This window comes from Pleurodeles waltl, chromosome 1_1 (assembly GCF_031143425.1).
Source record: "Pleurodeles waltl isolate 20211129_DDA chromosome 1_1, aPleWal1.hap1.20221129, whole genome shotgun sequence".
Taxonomy (NCBI): domain Eukaryota; kingdom Metazoa; phylum Chordata; class Amphibia; order Caudata; family Salamandridae; genus Pleurodeles; species Pleurodeles waltl.
The window spans coordinates 827,132,855-827,155,366 of NC_090436.1; the positions used below are offsets into that span (position 1 = coordinate 827,132,855).

Sequence of the window (22,512 nt, forward strand, 5' to 3'; positions counted from 1 at the left end):
ATTATGCGAAAAGAGAAGGCAAATTATGTGGCATAATGCGACTCATATTGTGATAGTACTATTTAAAAAAAAAATTTTTTACTCATTTTAACACTACATAGATAAAGGTTTCACCTCATGAATAGCTGTTTAATATCCAAAAACATTAATAAGCAACTGAATTGTGACCAGTCAATGATAGTGAAGAGCGTTCCACTGCACACCAACACATTTGCTGCACTTTTAGTAACTTTTGATCTGTTGGAACTAGAAATAAAATGTATTTTATTAAAATCTGGAGATTATGCAGTAGACGATGCACTATGTGGCAAACGAGGCAAATTTGAAATCATGTGGAAATCTCTGCACTTACAGAATTGCATATTTCCAGCGGCCCTGACTATGACTGATGTCCCTGTATAGATAGCTACTTTCAGTGACTCATAAATTGTTTGTGATCTGAATGACTCACGCGTATCAAGTTCATCATCGCTAACATAATAAGTACACTTTTGTATTGTACTTTTGCTTCAGACAGTATGGAATCACTCCCCAACCACTGTCAATTCATCTATACCATATGTGATTCAAAAAATATATACAAGGTCTGTACAGGTTGAAGATTCTTCTGGCTTTTCTCATTATTATAGGTGCAAAGTTAGCGTTCATATTCTTTGAATTTAAAATAACATAGTCTAAAGCCTGAAAATGTAGTATTAATCCCGATTATTATTCAATATGTTTTCAATACCTTCAAATGACAGTGCTTCAGTAACTATGGGCTGAGTTCACAAAGTTAAATTTAGACCGTAGTGTAAGTTTACAACTGTTTGCTATTAATAGAGGTATTTTAGGAGTAGTTTATTTCTGACTGCAGAGTCTCTCCACATAAAAAGCTAGGACTGTCCTATCTTTTTATGTGCAGTAGTAAACATGCAGGCCATAAAATACCTTTGTCAATAGCAAACAATCATACATTTGCAGAAACGTGTACCTTTGTGAATGAGGCCCTAAGTATCTTGATTGTCTAGCAATGAGCGTGCTGAAACTCAAGGCGCTTACTCCAAAGAATCTTACTCCATGGACCCCTTATAGCCACCACCATTGCAAGTCTTGTTGTGGCACTCTTGGATATGCATTCTGCTTGACTCCACTTGAGTGTTCCACTCAGTGAGAGCATTGCAGGCACAAAGCCTCACACCAAGTGGCACCAACACTCTGCACTCACTGGTAATCTCTTCTGTGGTGGAGTGTGTGAGCACCAATACATTTGGAGTAACGTGTCTCTGTGTCTGACCTGTATATGGAGGTGAGCACGGACCATGGATCAGGCTAACGTCCAGTCGCTTAGGGCACATCCAACAAGAGTGATACTGCAGTACTCAGCCTCTCTGCAGCGATGGAGAACTGCTGTGCTGTAAGTGCCCAGTGCCTGTCCACGCTGACTTGACAGGGTGCATCAGGAACCCTACAATGAGAGCCTTTTGTATTTACTACAGGTACAGAACAGAGCTATGCATTCATTTTCAAGAAACTAAGGTCTACTCAGCATACACTGAGTAACTCGACACATTAGCATGAGTTCCACCTAGAGTACCTCTAAGTAATACAAAAAGGTATCTGCTGAATTTTCTCAGTATGCTCCGGGAACTGAATATGCTAACTAGTGGATGTTAAGAGTCAGACATTACTGTAGACAGGGTGCTATCTGGTGACGGTCCCTGGTCCCTCTTGCATCATTGGCATCGCACACACCCATCAATAACACAAGCATGAAAAGAAAACAAGAGTGCAGCTGCCTCTATTCTGGAACATATCACTGATGATGGTGAAGAGAAAAATTTGATGTCGTGACTGAGAAAATAAAAAATAACCAATGCCTTATGAGTAGGGTTCCCAGTTTTATGGTATTTATTTTTTGACATTTCTGTCTGTGTTTATTCATATCTATTTTTGCTCATTTTATTTTTATGGATCCATATTTATTTTGTGCTCGGTGTATAAAATGAAGCTGCAATGGGTATATTCCCATATTCCCATGTTTATTTAAACAAATGTTTGAATGTCCAGTGAGCTTTACTCATTTACAGTACAATACAGTCAGTTATCTGAAATTATTTACAATGCAGAACAGCTTAAACAGCTGTACTGCTGAAGTTACCTAAGCTTCATTAGGAAATATATTTTTATTTTTTTAGCTTCCCTACCTGTCAGTCTGCACAGCTTTTGACCCAGCATGCATGATTGAGAGTACTGGGAATCATCCAAAAGAAAACTATTTACTGTATGTCTCCCTTTTTAGAAATTAATACAGACCTGAAAATAGGTTATTTACTATTTATCGTTAAAAAATGGAAAACTGGGAGCCATACTTATGAATGTGGGCTGATCAATAAGAATTAAACTTCTATTCTGCTGATCAGTCTTTGACAGGAGTGAGCATTTAAACTCATTATGTCATCTGGCAGCTCAGGTAGATGTAGAATTGAAACTCATCTGTGTCTTGTGCGACTGCACTGCTCACTGCCTTCAGAGAAACCACAGCCATGCATAAAGGTCGACTGTGGTAGAGTATGTCATCTTCTCACTTACAATCTACATAAGCCATCACAATTGTGTTCCACTACATACAGTGGTTAGCATGAGGGCTATAGGCTACACCAACATTACCATAAAGAAGCCACCCACAAAGATATTTGCCCACCAAAACTGCAGAGCTGACATGCATCGCAATATAGAGATCACCAGTCAATTGCCTTCCTGGTTCATTGCCTGATGGTGAACTTTTAGAATAAGTATTGTATCAAAAATATGCAAACATGTAAAATTAAAGACGCCATCCTCCAAAATATTTAAAAGGGGAGAGAAAGGGGGACAGCCACATCTCACTAAATATGGAACTACATAGGTACAGCAAAAGAGCACATATCAAAATGGGAGAAAGGATATTGGCATTAAACTCATGGTTGATGGCACTCCTTAGGAAGCCACACAGGAGACCAAACTAGTACACCTAACATAACATCAAGGAGATTTCTGGTGTCCAGGAACTACGTGCCTCCATCTGCAGACGTTCATAAAATCCAAAGCAAGTAGGTGACTGGGTGAACATACTATGGTCACAAAAAGTGCCATTCTAGATAACTCTCAAGTGGAAGTCTCGCCACACACAACGAGCCAGGTGCTGTTGGCAACCGCATCATCATTCCTCCCATGGAACTTCTGAGGATCAGAGACCTACATCAACAGTCTGTGGCAGGTGCTGCTGAGACTTAAACCCTACGAACTTCTACGCAGCTGTGACGCAGGTTATGTACCATCACTATTTTTAATAAGCAGCAGGGAGTAGAATGGAGTGACTCTTTTATTCTGACAAATTGCAGTATAGTAGAAGTATTAATCAGTTGCCCAATGCCATAAACTCACACCAACGGTGGGGAGTGTGGTATCTCTTGACCCTTTAATGCCGAGTTGGTCTGCTTTGGTTTGAAAGAGCAATAGGAACATTCAACATGCATCCAGCAATGCCAGTAAATAACATTTTAATGTGACTTATTTTTGCCACCACAGAAAGAGAAGAAATGAGAAAATCCAATAGGTTGCCTAGTTGTTTGGGGCAAGCTCATCAGTGCCTTCCGCAGTGGATGTAAAACCTGACAAAAGAGGTGAGAGATAGCATTGCATCCACAATGATGGGCAGAGCAAAGGTGTATGATATAATTCATTTAAGCATTAGGAAACTGAAGCACATTTTGTTTTGTGTAATTACACAGAACATATGGGCAGTAATGGATTTACAGCCCTGCTATGCTGCATTCTAAGGGTCCTGTTGCATGGTTCACAGTAATTCTAACGGAGGGTAATTAAAGTTATAAGCTCTGTAAAAATTACATGTTGCATGGTAACTCTGAGGACCTATATTTTTTACCTGCCATTTGCAATACCAAAGTGTAAGGCTTAAACTCTACAGAGAAATTGGGAATTGCCAGCAGAACGTGATCAAAAATGACTGATCACCTGGATAATTCCTTATTTCTAAGAGGAACTTCAGTGTCCTTCTTGGAGTCCCCTAAATTCCTCCCCCCTGGAATTGCCAGTTCCTCCGGTTTCATTCACTTCTGGTGGCGGAGATACTGGGCCATACAACAGGGATGTCATAATGAGGTCCTTCGAGACCAGAGACTTAAAAGGTTGGTTTTTCTCTTGCTCTGTTCATTACTATTGAGAATAACATGATACCTGATTATATAACAATGTTATGAAGTAGTCCATGCTAAGGCAAACCCTCATCTACTTTTATGCTTTAAGTTTCTTCCTTTGGAAAGCCCAAATAGCCTCGATATATGAGATAGACTCCTCAATGTGCTTCATACTGTTAATTGTCCGCTTAACTTTGCAGTGAATGGCACAAGCATGATAGAAAATTAGGCCCATATTTATGGAACGTTTGCATCAACTTTGCGCCATTTATTTTGGCGCTAAAGCAGCGCAAACCTAACTCCATATTTATACTTTGACGCTAGACCCTTCTAGCGTAAAGGTTTTGGAGTTAGTGCCATTTCTAGGAAGCGTCAACCCACCTTGCATCAATGAGATACAAGGTAGGCGTTCCCTTCCTAAAAATGACACTAGCCCCCCAGCACCATATTTAACCCTTGATATTCCATTAAAATTCTGTATAGTAATTTGGCACGTCAGTCAATTCCCTTTTTCTTTTAATCCCTTTAGATTTTTCTCTATATATTTCTACCATTTTGGTTTGTTCTTTTTCTTCTCTTCTCCTTTCGCGTCTTGTTTTCAATATTTTGATAGCTTTCCATATTCCCCAAGAGCCTAATAAACAAATTAATATTATTAATATTCCCTTCACAATTTTTAGTAACAATCCGTTCCAAACGTTGCTGAGCCAATTTCCCACAGAAGCAAATCCTTTTCCAACTTTCTCCCAGACTCCTGGTTCTTTCAATTCCTTCAAATCTGTACTTTCATTAGTTAAATTTGTAAGCATTGTTCTAATTTTTCCACTGCTGTCTGGTATATATGTACAACAGTGACGTGTACCAAGCATTTTGCAAACGCCGCCATCCTTTGCTAAAAGAATGTCTAAGGCAAGCCGGTTTTGAAGAGTCATAGCTCTTTCTGCAGCGAGTTCAGCATCCATCAGGATTATAGCTCCTGAAAATTTTGTCAGCATGTTATCCACAATAGTAGACAACTTTCGTATTTTAATGGAATTCAATATGACTCCCACTGAAGGAATCAATGCTCCAAATATATCTCCTACCACACCAGAAGCTGTCTCCCTTTTCTGAACACGATGTGATTCAGATAGCTTTGGAAATTTCTTTAAGTCGTCGAGTTGATAAATCTTTGGGAACACTATTCCCAAATAACATCTCCCATACCATCCTTTAGGAAGACGATAATAGGCGTTAAGTCCACAGATATAATATATCCCAGGAATAACTGGGTCTTGTCCATTCAGCATGAACGTCCACTTAGGTTGAAACAAAAACGTATGTTTGCATTCACTCGTTCCCACAAAAACTGTATCATAATATGATTTATGTCTATGTATACAAAATCTCCCTATGTGCAATGTATCTAAAGCTATTTTCCCTTGTGTTTTTATTGCGGCAAAAGCATAATTATCTAAAGATGTCCTTTTGTGTAATTCCCTTTCTAATTCCTCCTTCATTTCTTTCCTCCTATCGTCAGTGCGGTCTAAGAAGTTTATCTCCACCGGTGAAAGCAAGCATGTGAGGTTCTCTCTATGCGCGTGAGCTGTGTGAAAAGGTGACAACGGCTCAAAGAAGTCTCTCATTAGCTTGAAATAATAATCTCTGGCCACTTTGCTCAGGTACTCGATTATGGGGACATATGCAAATGTAACATCATAATTAGAGTAAAAATAATGAATGTACTGCTGACCATAAAATCTGGACATTATTATACTACATGTAATTCCGTACGTAAGAGGCATGCTATGATACGTCACCCCTTCCACTACTGAGGTAGGTATTTGTGTGCACACATAACAATCTTTCGCATCCATTGTTTCAACATACTCACTCAACAAGCGATAGAAAACGTTAGACGAAAGTTCCTTTTTATCATGCAAATGTCTCTCGTCCTGTTCGAGTCTCTTCAGAGCTGTTAGTTCAGTAATAATAGTAGGTTTAGAAGTAGAAGCATCATTCGTCTCACTCTCGTTCTTTCCATGCATTCCAAGAACTATTGCTACAATGATTAGTACGCATGCGGTTATTAGACCTATACACATGTATTTACAACACTTCATTTTATGACCCTGTGTAGTGTAGCCTGTCATGATCCGTATAGAATCAGAAAGTTGAAGACACTTTATCAAAGCGGATTTGCAGATATATACAAAGCTGAACGAGTTCAATGTTCACACAGTTTTCTTTTAGCAGCTTAGTCTCTCATCGGTTAGCAGCGTTGTCTCAAAATCGGGTTTAAAGTCAATCAAGTTAGCAATGTCTTAGCCGGTTGAAAAGTCAATCAGGTTATCAATGTCTTTGTTCGGTAAAGTTCATGGAGTTTTACTCCTCAAGTGCCAAAGTGAAGTTCTGCCTCTTCGTTCTCGAGACTGAGGGATACGAACTCGTCTGACCAGTCGTTAGTGGCCAAGTATGCCCACTCCGGACCAGAATATCTTTTGCTCGGTATTCTTTTTCTTTTCAATTTTGCATCTCTCTTTGACTCTCTCTTGCTGGTACTTTCTTCCTTGGCCAAGTCTTTCTCTTCACTTGGTGCTGCTATTTCGACAGACGCTTCCTTTCTTTTCTCTTTCACCGTTGGCCCTTCACTGTCGTTTAACGTTTCTCTGATTCTTAATTTTACTGGCGATATGCTTTGTCTTCTTTTTGCACTGTGTCCACTTGATGGACCTGCAACCTCTTCTGAAGGAGTTTGAACTGTTTCGCTCTTTCCTGCCCTGTCTTCTCCCTCTGGGAAGTCAATCAGGTTTTCCTTTTCCTTTCCTGTATCGTCTGCTTCTGGGAAAGCCCTCCTCTGATCAGGCTCTCCTGCTCCTTCACCTGTCTCGAGCTCTTTGCTACTGTTACCTGCTTCAGGCTCTCTGTCGCCTTCAGCTATTTCAGGCTCTTTGTCACCTTTAGGACCTTCGTCACTCTCTGAAGCTCCTCCTTGGTCTTCCCCAAATGAATCAGTTGCTTCGTCCTCAGAAAATATTTCTCCTTCTTCTATTTCTACCTGTTCGCTTGTAGTTCCTCTTCGCTCTGCCTCGGCGCTTGTCACTTTGTTATCAGACACTGGTGATTTCAGTGCTTCAACTTCCTCATCCGTGGGGCACGTCACCCTCTCCGTGTGACTGGCGTGAATCCAGTTGGGAACTCCCGCACACTTCACAGCGGTGGTAGTTGTCAGAATCACTTGGAAAGGTCCTTTCCAACGGGGTTCCAAACACGACTTCCTCACGTGCTTCTTTATCACGACCCAGTCACCTGCTTTCAGGGCGTGTCCTGGACCTTGGATTGGTGGCAAGGTGGTTGCCTCCACCTGGTGAGAGAAAGAGCGGACCACATCAGCTAGATCTTTGCAGTAGTCTAACACCATATCATCTGTAATATTCAAAAGAGCATTTGCAGGAACTGCTGGAAGTCTCTTGGCTCTGCCCATGAGGATCTCATGCGGGGACAGTCCAGTCTTTCTGTCAGGGGTGTTTCTCATTGACATTAGCACCAAGGGCAATGCGTCAGGCCATTTTAAGTTTGATGATGCACATATTTTCGCCATCCTTGATTTCAATGTGCCATTCATTTGCTCCACTAGACCTGAGGCTTCAGGGCGGTAGCTACAATGCAACATTTGCTCAATGTTCAGCGCTGCACAAAGTAATTTTATTACTTCGTTATTGAAATGACTTCCCCTATCTGATTCTAAGGAGATCGGGAATCCGAAACGTGGTATTAGCTCTCTCAAGAGCAGTTTTGCAACTGTGAGACTGTCATTTCTGCGTGTGGGGTATGCTTCAATCCAGTGACTAAAAATGCACACAACCACCAACACATACTTCAAGCCTCCATGCACAGGCATCTCAATAAAGTCCATTTGCATCCTGCTGAAGGGACCCCCTGCTCTTCCAATGTGGCTCAAATTTACTACGGTTCCCTTCCGTGCGTTCATCTGCTGGCAAATGACACAACGATGGCAAACTGCTTCAGCAACTTGACGGAATTTGGGGTTAAACAAATCAGTTTTAAATAGTCTAATCATGGCATTCCTCCCAAGATTGTGCCCGTTCCTTCCCAAATGGTTCAATAGGGCAATGGTGTCGGCTGTACAGTCACTTTCTGTCTTAGATGCGATCAACAAATCATGAATGTATTGCACCAGGGTTGACTCAAACGGTAATTCCAATGATTCCAAATCTCTCTTTAGAATCTGATTGAAAATTGATGGTGACTCCGAAAACCCTTGAGGAATTCGACACCAACTGTAGACTCTGTCTAGGAATTTGAAACAAAAGAGAAATTGGCTGTCCTCATGAAGAGGCACAGAAAAGAATGCTTGTGACAAGTCGATGACTGAGAACCATTCAGCATCACAGGGAACTTGAAATATTATCACAGCTGGATGTCATTTATTTTCCTCAAATCCTGAACAAATCGGACCTTCCCACTTGGTTTTATTAGACCCATGATTGGTGAATTACATGGGCTACTTAACACTTATTTCAGTACTCCCTGCTTTACAAACTCATCAATGAGTTGGGCGACTTTCATAAGGGTGTCTTGCGCCATATAGTACTGTGGGGTCTGGGGAAAGGTTACATTGGGTTTTACAGTCACTTTCACTGGTTCTACTCCTTTGACCAATCCTACCTCTTTCCCTGTCATATCCCACACTTCCTTTCCGACTGTTTCCTGTAACTCAGCAGGAATATCTGCTTCAGTGAGCATTGGATAAAGAGTAATCAGAGGATACTCTTCATCGACAGTTTCCACTTCGTCCCCTCCTACACTGTCCTCTTCTTCCCCATCACTGCTTGTCTGAATTTTAATTCCATCGTTTGAACACATAATCGAACACCCCAATTTGCACAATAAGTCTCTCCCTAACAGTGATATCGGGCTTGAGTCACATACCACAAATTTATGTGACCCTTGATAGTTGCCAATTCTGACTTGAACTGGATCTGTGATTGGGTTCGTCAGGTACCTATTTGCTACTCCCACTACTTGAACTGTTCTCCCTGAAAGTGGCAAATTTGGTACTTCAATGCTCCTAACAGTGGAACGTGTAGCTCCTGTGTCAACCAATAATGAAACGCGGTGACCCATAACTCTTCCCTCCACATACGGACCGTTTTGATCAACTTCCAAAGATGCTGCAAGCATACAATTTCCTTCCTCATCTGAACTTTCACTCTCCCATGCATCGTTTATTCCATTCTCACTGTGTAATGGGAATTGGTGTACTGTGTCACTTTGATTCATTCCTTGACCCGTGACCTGTTGAGGAAGCATTGCTTGTTGCTGATTCATTGGTGCTAAGGGTATTTGCATTTGCTGATTAGGTACCATAGGAAACTGCTGTTGTATTGGCTGCAACTGTGCCATTTGCACACGGGGCATTTGCACCTGCTGCGATTGTACGGGTTGTAAACCCTGCATCTGGTTTATATTGTTTTGAAACTTTGGATTCGGACCTCTCAATTTCGGTCCTCTCATAGTCTGAAATGCATTGACATCATTGTTTTGCTGACCTACACCTTCCTGCACCATCATTGGGCACTCCCGTTTCCAATGCCCGACGATTCCGCATGTGTGACGGCATCACTTTCTTCATTGCCTGTATACCATTTGGAATCATAACAGTATTCAAATCAGGACCATTATTCACAAAACCTCCTCGGCCTCTGCCTCTCATCTGCGGCTGAAACATAACATTTCCCTGCTGCTGCTGCTGCGGCATCTGCTGTTGAAAACCTTGCAAACCTTGCAAACCTGTCTGAGCTGCTCTAAGCTGCATCACCATCACCTTTTCTTTCAACCTTTTCTGCTTTGCCTCAATCTCATCACTGCAGTATTTTGCGTAATTCAATACTTCATCAATCGACTTTGACTGCCAACAAATCAAATGCGTTTTAATCATCTGGCTGATTTCGGGTCTCAGCCCTTCCACAAATCTGAACACAAAATGGAGCATGTCCTTTGCCTCAATCATTTCCGTGCCACTATAATTCTTAAACTCTTTCAACAATCTCTCATAGTACGCATGTATAGACTCTTTAACCTCTTTGGCTGTTCTGTCAATCCTCTGCCAATCCACATTTTTCAACGCAACCTTGGTTTTCAAGTGCTCGATCACCTTATGGTATAAACTCATTACCGTAGGTGATGGTGCACCTGTGTCCCTATCTCTTTCTGGTTCGCTCGTCGGCCAACCTACAGCCCTTTTACAATCTTCCCACAAATCTGCCGGAACCACGATTTCAAATAAGGTATTTAGGTCTTCCCAGAGACATTTTGAGAGTTTCACAAATCTATCTGTTTGTTGATACCACTCGATCGGTTTCTCTCTTAATTTAGGGAAATCATCCGTAAAGGATTGAATATCGCACCTGTGCCATGGTACATGTACAAGTTTTCCCCCTGCTGTCTCTCTCATTGGTAACATAGTTATCAGATCATCATTCTGTGGTGCTTTCTCATACCGCTCTGGGGTATTTTCTTTCTTTTTGTCCTTTTTCTTAACCCACCTGCTTTCCCACTTGTCTAAACATCTCCAGACCTGTGCGCTCTGCAGTATCTCTTTAAGGTGTGTTTTCATCCCTTCGGATCTCAAGTGTTCAAAGTCTTTTGTCTCAAAATCTAGCCTGTAACTTCTGCTCAGGTGTTTAGTCTTACTTATATCGATCTCGTTCCTGTCTGCAATTTCTTGTAACTTCTTATTTATGCTGCTTACTTCTCTTGTAATCCTAGGGCACATATATCTCAGTTCTTCTTCTGTGTATGACTCTAATCTGTTCAGACCCATTGTTCCCTCTACCAGTTCATCTGCCTCCATATCCAATCTTATTTTATTCAGGTATTCTTCTCCCTTCCCGCTGGATGTACTCTGTGGGGAGTTCAGGCTGTTGAACCATTGTGTTAACTGTTGGGCGTTCAGTCCCATCAGTGTAGCAGTTACATCAACTGCTACTGATGGTTTCTGTAATGTTTCAGTCTCTGAGGTTAACGGTACTAATAGTGGTGGATGTGACCTTACCACAGTTGACGGAGCTCAAATTGGAATTGGACTTAATCTCGACAAGAACCCAGATCCATTTGGCAGTGTCGCTATCGGAGTTGTTTCTGGAGTGGTTTCTCTGCATCTTCTCCCTGTTCCACTTTGTGTCATTACCCCTTGGTCGCACACGTTTGAGTTTGCCTGTATATTTAATGGTACTAGCGGACCTACAGTGATAGGCAGAGATAATGCATCTGGATTCTGTCCATTCCCCAAATTCTGTGGCATGTTAATCCCCACATTATGGTTCATCATTGCTGGCATACCTAACTGGCTCTCTGTTACTCAAGTATACTTCGGCACTTCTTGTGCCTGCTTTTGGGGCATCAAAAACTGTGTTGATTCGGCTTGAATCAATGTTGGTCTTTGATAATTCTGCCCTACCTGCGCCATTGAATCAGAGGTCATTCCCATGTTATGCTCATCACAGCAGTGCCTTTGAACCTGTGGCTGATAATCATCACCAGGTTTCAATTTAGGCACGTCAGGATATATTCTCTGGACCTGTGGTATTTGTGGTGAGAAAGGCATATCGGAACTGCTCTGCCTTTGAGATATCCTCAAATTCGGTGTTACATTACCCCGTATTGGTTCTGGAGGGGCAGTACTAATGCTTGAGCCTTTTTCGCTTTCCACATATGGTGGCGGGCGATCATTCAGCAATTGTATAATGAACTCCTCATCGTCTGACTCGTCTGACCTTTTCGAGTTTCTGTTGTTCTCTCTCTCTCTGGACTGACTCCTGTTTGTCTTATAGGTAGCTTTCCTTCCTTCCGTCTCCGCTTCATCAGTAATTGCTGGAAACAATTTAATCCCCTGCAATACATCTGATCTCCAAATCTTTTGTGTGGTGTTCCATCTAGCATCCGCTAGTGTCTTTTCTACTTTTCTTATTCTTGTCTCAAATTTCTTTTGTTGTTGGTTTCTAGCTATTAGCTCCCAAATTGCTAGTGCTTCAAACTGTGCTGGTCTTGGAGTTACTTTCATGTCGTATGGCGCAAATCTCAGATTCTCCAAAACCCTTAGATTAAACGACCCATGGATAGGGAACGCTACACTTCCATGCTTCTCTGTTAATTTGCACCATTGCTTTAGCCAAAGACATGGTGCGACCACCTTTTCTTCAATCACAGTGTAAGCTGGTGTACCCTCAGGCGGTGTTTCTTCTCCTACATTTGCTTTGATGTAAACGTCTCCCCTCATGGCACTCTTAAACTCTTTGAAAAATGTCATCTTTCCGTCTTTTGTTTTTCTAAAATGTGTGATCAATAAGTGACTTTAATTCCCGGAATACTCTTCGCTTGCCTTTCCCCTACCAATTGCGCTTCACGGCCTGTGTCCAATCCGTGCGCGACCCTTCTCACCAACCGACCTATCCCAGCGCGGCTCCTAGTGACGTCACACTCACACACTGCGGCTGACAAAGTCCTGCGGCTTGTCCTCTTTCATTCGGCTTCACTCACAAACTAATTTCTGCAATATAACGCAAGCACTAACCAAAAGAAGAAAACAAATCTGTCGGTTTACTACAGGAAGGGAAATACAATCGCTTCAGAAACCTTATGGATTTTTCACTAGCCTCAGCAGTTATTCCATCTTTCTCGGTTTACCGCTTTCGCAAGCAAAATTTGACCCGCAAACTTTACCCTCAACTGATCAATGAACTATTCTAGTGCACTTTAGAATTCGTCAAATCTCAAAGTCGAAATTTTCTTTCATTCCTCAGAATTCATACCAACTTGTTGACCACGCCCGATCAACCTATTAAACCGACCAGATCACAACATCAAACAAGTGTCTCATACACTTTTCAACATACTCCGGAGTCTCTTGAACTCGCAGGGCCCGTCTCAACATCAACAACCACGTGGACAATTTTCTGCACAAAGCGCTACACACATGTGAAGCTCGACGACTTCCCTACTCTCACACTTTGGAGTAACACTCTCATATCTTTTTAACCCCCTAAAATCCTCACAAACTTCTCAATTAGTCTGCGGCAATAAGCTATGCAAGCGCAAAACCCTAACTTCTCTCATACCGTCACTAGAAACGCCGAAAGCATTCTCACACCTCCATGTCCTTCATTCGCAAGCTCCGAGATCCCGGGAAAGTCATTGGGGACTTAGGGCATCATCATCCCTTCAACTTGTTTTACCAAAGAAAATTCTAACTTAACTCCGTCTGTTGCTCGGATGGGGTCCCAAAGGGCTAAACCATTAATCTCTGCTACCATCTACTGATAACGCGTCCAGCCCTTATAAATTATCTGTACCTGGACACATTGGAGGTCGGTGAATCTTTTAGCCGAGTCAGGCTCTCCTCATCCCAGAATAGTCGGATCACTCAGATCAATAATCAATAACTATTATAATCATTAATCGATATTCAATTAATGGATCAATATAGCACATCAAAATCAATACCAGTTGATATTTCGGCGCACCATGACCTTTCAGTCATGAATAACCACACCAGTTTATTAAAAGTTAGTGAATTTATTTCCCTATATTAACAAAGCTAGCACGATGTATATAAGTCTCAAAACCAAATGATATATGTATATGAACATTACTAGCTGTCCATGGCGGCGGAAGAAACGCAATCTACGCAAAATCTGGATAATGATACACTCAGTTATGGCAATGAAAATCACTAATATGACTAACTGTATTTGACTAATTTCATACATTGGTCAGCATAACAAGATTTCAAATTATCATGGTGCATCGAATGAATACCTCGACTAACCTCTAATTAGCATTGGCATGTGGGGCTTCATGCAAAACGAATTTAGTCAACACAAATTTGGAAAACTTCTAGCGTAGGCCCTATCAAAATAGCAGTTGGTACCTAAAAGGAAAAAAAACACAATGCAAAATACAATTATCCTTTCATATTTACCAAATACAATCAACATTCAAGAAAAGTCTTCGTCCTTCAGGCACCGGTTCGATCAGCATGGGGCAAGTTTCAAAGGGGCAAAGTTAAGGGCAAGCTTCCTTGCAGCGGCAAGAAGAATGGGGCAAAGTTACTTCATGGGCAAGACGGGGCAAATCAAAGTTAAAGTCTCTAGGGTGAGAATTCTTAAAGTCTCTTTCTCTCAGACAGAGAAAAGGGCATCAGGGTGTCGTCAAAATGGAGTCTGGCATCTGGCTTCAAATTGGCATCAAGGAAAATGGCTGACTTCTCTTTGTCCAGTGGGTTTAAGTAAGAAACATTCCGAATTCTGCAGGGTCTTCCATTGGAGGGTTCATAGGTTGGCTTCAAATTGTCCAATGAAAACTGTCTTTTTACAGGCGCTCATTTATGCATACATTGTCCTTGGAGCTTTGGAACACAAGTTGTAACATGGTTTGCCAATTATTTTACAATCTGTACCTTCATTGTCCGCACCTGCAGAAACTGACCTTGTATTAAAGGGGATGAAACCGGCCTAGTACGAAACCTTGGAGATAAGTGTATTAGTCATCTCGATTATATGACGGAACACCGAATTAAAAACAACTACTAACCTTAACAACGAGTTCGGAACACCGACCTCGTCCTTACTACTAATGATTTTACCACGAATGCCTTAACAACGATATTTCGTTGTAAAGGCATTCCTGATAAAATCATTAGCAATAGGCACCATTCACCCTACATCCCTCACCCCACCCCCCCAACCCCACCCCAAAACCTAAAACCCCCTGACCCCCACCCACTCCCCAAAACCAAAAACGCCCCACCCCCCCAACCCCACCCTAAAACCTAAAACCCCCTGACCCCTACCCACTCCCCAAAACCAAAAACGCCCCACCCCCCCAACCCCACCCAAAACCTAAAACCCCCTGACCCCCCACCCACTCCCCAAAACCAAAAACGCCCCACCCCCCAACCCCACCCCAAAACCTAAAACCCCCTGACCCCTCACCCCCTCCCCAAAACCAAAAACGCCCAACCCCCCCAACCCCACCCCAAAACCTAAAACCCCCTAACCCCTCACCCCCTCCCCAAAACCAAAAACGCCCCACCCCCCAACCCCACCCCAAAACCTAAAACCCCCTAACCCCCCACCCCCTCCCCAAAACCAAAAACGCCCCACCCCCCCACCCCACCCCAAAACCTAAAACCCCCTGACCCCCCACCCCCTCCCCAAAACCAAAAACGCCCCACCCCAAAACCTAAACCCACCACTTACCTTCGCCAACTCCCTTCTTTGTACCTTAACCACGCATGTTCGTTGTTCAGAACATACGTAGTTAAGGTACAAAAATACGAAGTCGTGGTTCAAAAAAGCGTTGTTACGCTTTCGTTAACCACGACTTTCGTAATAAAAAAGTCGTAAAAAAGGATGTTTCCCAGTCATCTCTAATGGAAAAATACAACTTCAAGCAAGAATATATGTTTCATTAGTTCAAGGAAAAGCCACGCAGTTAGAATTTGAGACCAGGCAACTAGGCCAAAGCCTCTACTAAATTTAAGCTAAGCAAAACAGTTTTCAAATAAGAAATCATGGCATACATTTGCAATTATGACGGATTACTACATTTTTCAATTCTTCATGATTAATAAAGCTCGTTTATAATGATGGCGAACTACCCCGAGGGCACAATTTCCCTCTTACATTATTTTCTTTACTAAAATCACACTACATTATATGCTTTTGATTACGTGATATGTATGAATATATGTTGGACCCTCTTTTTCTGCATCATCACCCTCGACACAGAAATGACGCGTAACTGGGAGGCAAGCCTAAATAATGGCGCTAACCCCGTTTAGTGCAATTATTTAATACCTGCTCAGACCAGGCGTTAAAGCGCAGGTAGGCCCATTTCCATGGGGTAACACCATGGAATTGGCACAAAGACCCCCAACTCCCAGCAACACCACCACCCACACCACAGGGACATTAGAGGAGGAGGGAGCCCATCCCAGGTAAGTTGCAGGCAAGTGTTTGTGTATGGGTGTGGTGTGCGTACTGAGGCGAAAGATAAAGCCAAAATTAAGGGGACCGGCAGGCTTCCCTTTGATCGAGTATCCTGACTGGATCGGGCCTGGAACCTCGCACTTAAATGCCAATACAACCCACTCAGTTAAATGCAAATGCAACAGAGGGAAATCAAAAGCGCACAGCTTGCTATCGCTTCACAGGTACTTAGGAGAGGCATGCTTTTATACAGCCTTGCTACCCCTGAGGAGGCAGGGCATCAGTCCCTGTGTATAAGTGCATGCACTATATGATTGTCAGATCTGCTGGTCTGTCCCAGTATTTACACAAATAACAATTTAAGTAGCACTATTTGTTTTCTTTTATAGTGCTACTTATCCCAATTCAGGGTGTCAGAGTGCTTTACGTAACATCCACATTATATATTGACAATAAATCAGGTAAGTGTGTAAATCAAGGTACAAGATGTGTTACATGAGAAACTGAGGATTACAAGGATTCACATGTCCTTCATAGCTCACTGTGCTATATTAGAAGGATTACAATTTATGAACTGCAAGTAACAAAAGGATCCCTGTGTTCAAAGCAGTAACCCACTTACCTATTAACATGAAATTAAAATCTGTCATCTGCATGTTACATGATGTGCATTTCAGGAGACACATTAACCCTCTATTCTAATTTTATTCAAATCTGGGGCTGCATAAAACACATCTCTCCAACAAATCTGTTAACCTCCAGAGTTATCTCACCATTATTACTATTCCCTGAGATTTCCTGGACACCTCTTCAGCAGGTGCCTGATCCCCATAAATATTTTAAAATGCAGACTTTGCAACCAATTAAGCAGAACAGATCTACTACCATGCTTCTTGTTGTTGCCAATTTCTTCATGGCAGGGTTTTAAAAGAAATGTATTAGTTGAAGCCCAGATTTTGTGTCAGGATTGCGCCACTTTTTTGGTACAACTCCGACACAAAATCTCATTTGTTGAACCTAATGTGCTTAAATGTACTCATGATGTACCTTATAAACATGTTTGAGGTCTTAATATCTGATGCCACTTCTTGTGATATCACTTCCAGTGAAATCACCTCACGTGCAATGCCACGAGTCCTGACGTCATGCGTCACTTCCATACTGTCTAACTTGGTTAGTCCCCCTACTTCTTTTTTTAGGACTTGTGCCCTGGGCTTTATTCAGGCATGTTCCGCGTTTGATCCCAGTTGGTGCAGGCTGGAGAACTGCAGATACATACTTCAGATATGCAGCAAATAGCACCCCAAAAGGAGCATCATGAAATAATCACAAGAAGTTGCTCCGGTTCATTTATGATTCCGCCTATAACATGTTCAAAATCATTTTAGCTAATATATTCAGCTTTGTTTCTTCCACTTCATCAGGCTAGAGATCATGAATTGTTTCAGTGCACCAAGTTGAAAGAGAAGGTAGGTAAGCAATGGGAGCATGCTAGTCGTTTTTTTCAGTAGGCAGTAATGCATGATGGTGTCTGTAGTTTGCATTTTCTTTCTACATATGTTGTTTTCCCATTGCGTCCATACAATGGCCCTCATTCTAACCCTGGCGGTGTAACACCGCCAGGGCAGAGGGCAGAGGAAGCACCGCCAGCAGGCTGGCGGTGCCGCCGCGGTCAGAAAAGGGGAACCGGCGGTTTCCCGCCGGTTTTCCCCTGGCCCAGGGAATCCCCATGGCGGCGCTGCGGGATTCCGACCCCCTTACCGCCAGCCTGTTCCTGGCGGTTTTCACCGCCAGGAATAGGCTGGCGGTAACGGGTGTTGTGGGGCCCCTGGGGCCCCTGGGGGCCCCTGCACTGCCCATGCCACAGGCATGGGCAGTGCAGGGGCCCCCTAACAGGGCCCCACCATGATTTTCACTGTCTGCTGAGCAGACAGTGAAAATCGCGACGTGTGCCACTGCACCCGTCGCACCCCTGCAACTCCGCCGGCTCCATTCGGAGCCGGCATCCTCGTTGCAGGGGCATTTCCGCTGGGCCGGCGGGCGCTCTTTTGGAGAGCGCCCGCCGGCCCAGCAGAAATGTATGAATGGCCGCCGCGGTCTTTTGACCGCGGTGCGGTCATTTGTCGGCGGGACCTTGGCGGGCGGCTGAATCAGGCCCAATGTCTGTTGTGTACAACTTCAGCAAAAATCCCATCAGAGAAGGTGTTTATTTTATTTTCAGTGTCGAAGAAACGTTTGGCCCCACGCCGATTTCCAGAATTATTCACAGGAAGAAGCCACGTTCATTGCAGTGTCCAGGATTTAAACATCTGTGTTGTGGAACATCTCCCGAGGGTGCTGCAGAATGCATGAGTCCGGCTGCGGATTTGTGATTCCACCTTTCTCTCATTGGCTTGCCATCACGAAAATTTAAGTTTTGGCTTTACTCTGAGCACCTTGCTGGGAAAAATAACAAAAAGACCATAAGGGTTCAGAATAAACCAAACCTGACTCCTAGGTCCAATGGCAACTAATATGAGAAATTGCACTTTTGGAACTTTCCCTCTTTCCTGGGCCCTGCGTAATGGATCAGCCCAAAATGTTTTATTTAAAGTTTGTGAAGATTCGTCAAATGGAGGCAAATAGACAAAATCTCCCTCAGCCAATCACAGTGGTTTAGATTTTGACTTTGCAGTTCCGCTGAAGTACCACAGTATCAACCGTCGAGATATTACTATTTTTGAACCTTTAATTTCGTAAAAATTGTTGAACTAATGTACAGCATATCACAAATCAGCATTATTCAGAGTGGAAATCTTTAATCAGAAAGGGTGCTTTTATGTGATTTTAGGTAAATATGTTCAGCTGTTTTTGGGAAATTAAAGGTTAAAAAATAGTGATATCTGGATGGTTGATATCGCAGTATTGAAGCAGTCTCACACTTTAAAAAAATAAATGTTAATTCTGACACGCGGAGGTAGTGGTTCCCTAAATTTTTTGCATTTCTCTAGGAGGTTTTGCTGGTTCTCGCAAGTGATCTACAGGCCCTGGGCACTTTCCCACTGTAAGTACAGTATGAAAGTGCCGGCACCCTCCTTCCCTCAACCTGGAAGTGGTACTAGCCCATGTGTGCATACTGGCACATGGGTGGTTTCCTATATAGATATTGGATCTGGCATCGCTTGCCAGGGTGTACATACTTGCACACGGGTATTCTAATATAGGAACTGAGCCTGATAGCGCAGGCCAGTATAGGCGCACTTGGCCCAGTATGGTGCCTTTATCCTTAGTGTCGAGCCTGCCTCTGCAGGCTTGTGTGTGTGCCATGGCACATGTGCCCAGGAAGTGCAGAATACCTATGCGTGTTCGCACTGCCCATGAAAGTTGTTCTGCCCATAAGGTAACATGGGAAAAAGAGACTTTATTAGGTCTGGCTGCAATAGCAGATTGCAGGGGAGCAGTCTCATGATGTTCAGTATCATTGGATACAGAATGACAAACCCCCTCTGACGGTAGAGAGGTTTTTTTATTAATTTAATGCCCTATTATTGCTACTTATATGAAGTAGGCATTTCTAGGTTCTAAAATACTTTGTGTGTCCTGTAAATTCAGCTTAATTCCACTGGTTGTGGGGGAAGAGCACATTTGTGCATTCCTCAAGCAACAGTTATAAAACTTGGGCATCCAGAACAACAGACCCATGCCATTTGGGGCCTGGGATAGATCGATTAGACAGAGGGGTTTCTGACACTTGGCCTGTCAGAGCAGAGCATGGCCCCACTAAAGATAATGATCAGCATTCCATGGCCTCGCGGCGGACAGGGACGACATCTGTGGTTCAGAGGAGAACCCTTTGAACCACCCTGAACTTCAAAGGCACACTTTAGTATAACTAGAGGTGCTACCTGAACTAGGGGAACTACCTGTCAGCAAGGGGGAGTTGCATCTATGGCAAGATGGGACAGGTACTGCTGGACTGCGTGGTGCGCTTGGCCAAGGGAGGCTCTTGTGCGCAGGAGGATAACTGTCTGAAGAAGTGATCCGCCCACCCTTCCTGTATTGTGGCTGGCCCGGGTTGACTGGCTGTTGCTGTTTAGTAAGTCGAAGGGTGCTCTCCAAGGGCCGGTTGGCCTGCCCTCTGTTCTCTGCAGAGGTCTCAGGGACATCAAAGACCTCTTGCGATGGACTTATATCGTCTGCCGGTATCATCTGGAGCGCATGCCCTCCCCTGTGCCTACATCGTATGCTGGACTCCACCTGGCAGCAGCGGTGTGCGCGTGGGCTAAGTATTGTGCCTGTAGACTGGAATTGCCTAATGCAGAGCTTGTCAAGTACTGCTACACTTCAGGTGAGTGGCCCTTCATCGTGGGGACCACTGCGTGCCGAAACGTCTTGTGGTGTGAACAGGATCACCCAGTGCAGGACCCCACAGGGCCTGCAGTTGTCAAATGCGTTGCATTTCTCTCATGTGAGTCTCGGCTGCACGCTCATTTCCTGCTGTGCCCTGTTCATCGGTGGCGACCCTCAGAGGTGGGGATGCCACTGGAGTTGTGCTATAGTCTGCTTCGTATGGCATGGCTGAACTTTCGTCAAAGTGTGTGACTGGGAGTCTGGTGCAACTAAAGTCTTCACGCACTAGTCGTTGTGCCTTTTTCCGAGAAAGTACCACATTGAGAATTGTCTTTTGAGTGATCGTATGGTTGGGAGTGACCCAGGTCATTGGGCCCCTGATATTGTGCCTCATTTTTGTGGGGGTACAGCACTTTTCACGTGGGATCATAACCACCTGGTGCAACTCAAGTCTTCATGCACCAGATACGGCGCCTCCTTGTACACGTCGTGCGGACCTAGTAACACTTCGTGTGAAACCTGAATGGGCGACATAAGTCAACATGCCCCAACAGTGTTCCTCCTATCTGGAGATGCTGGAATTGGTAACTATTTGGTAACAATGGATTGCCTGGCTGGGCGCAGCAGTGGCTAGTGGGTGGACCCAGTGATCCTCCAACTGAGTGAGCCTCCTACTGGGAGCTCAAATGTCCTTGCCAATTGTTACTGGATCGGCTGTTGTTTTAACTCCCCCACCCCTCCTCCTCCTCCTCCTTGCCCCCAGGATCCTGTGAAGTGTGACTTTGGGCATGAGCAGCCTAGTATCCAGGGGAAGGTTGACTCAATCTTTGACTCGTGGTCCGGCGGGATAGCTGAAGCTGGTTGGTGGGTGGAGCGCAGTTTGGGACCCAGGGTGCCTGCAGACACAGTGGCATCCATTAGCCGGATATCAGGGCACCGCATAAGTGTGCCAAGAGCTAGTGCATATGAGAATGTGTGCGTGTGTGTGCACAAGCTGACTGATACCCATGGCACTTCACGGCCATGCAGAGCAGATGTGTGGGAGTGAGTGTGTGTGAATGCGAGGCAGCACTGTGGTGGTGCTGGTCATGTTCTTCTGCTAGTAGATTGCTCAGGTTAGCATTTTGATTTACTAGTGTGGCCTAGGCTGCAGTAGTATGTGAAAGTGTTCCATCCTTTGTATGTACTTATTGCTGCTAATGTTGGGAACCAGGGTGCACCCTGAATTTATGTGTTACATTGAAGTTGGTAAACTCTACGGTAGGTGAGGGAAAGTATTGTTTTCTCACTTGTACATACTGTCATTGGTGTTTTCACCAATGACAGTATGTACAAGTGAGGAAACAATACACATTTGCGCCTAATATTGTGAATTCTATTGCTTAAAGTGATTTATGCCCAGGTTTACATGATACTCATGCTGTGTTGACAATGTATGTGTTTAATACAATTTTTATATACCTACACAGTGTGTGAAGTTTCATTTGTGCAGCTCAGCGTGGTTGTGGTTTGGAAGTGCTGTGCCATTCCTTTACACATTGCCTTTGTGATAAGCCTGACTGCTCTGTGCCAAGCTGCCCAAGGGTGAGTGCAGGTTATACAGCATGTGTAATCACCCACCCATGACGGGAGTGGCAGGTTCTGCCTGGCTAGTGCCTTGCCTCAGCCAACCAGAACATGGTGCCTTCAACAATAAACCACTCTGATTGACCAAGAGACTTTTTGTTTTTACTTGTGTCTGTGTGACCATCCTGAATGGCTGGCCACAACATCAAGAGGAAATGTTGTGGCAGCCATTTGAGGATTAGGGGACTTGGCTCCCGTAACCTGAATTTGAAAATAATTACTATACAAGGGGCTTGGGAGGGGTACCCTGACTGCCTGGCCCTTGTAGGCCAGAGGGACCTCCTCTGGGCCAAAATAAAAAGACTGTGCCCGGTTGGGGGTTGGGCACTCACAGGATTGGGCCCAGGGCCTGACTGCTGAAGGCCATACATTGCAGGGGGTTGACT

The 22,512-nt window shown here is 43.7% G+C and overlaps 1 long non-coding RNA gene across 1 annotated transcript in view; it reads right to left on the minus strand.

Annotated features, from left to right (window-relative positions):
* LOC138285046 (uncharacterized) overlaps positions 1-22,512 on the minus strand; it is a 94,314-nt gene that overhangs the window by 55,176 nt on the left and 16,626 nt on the right. The gene's annotated exons all lie outside the window — the stretch shown is intronic.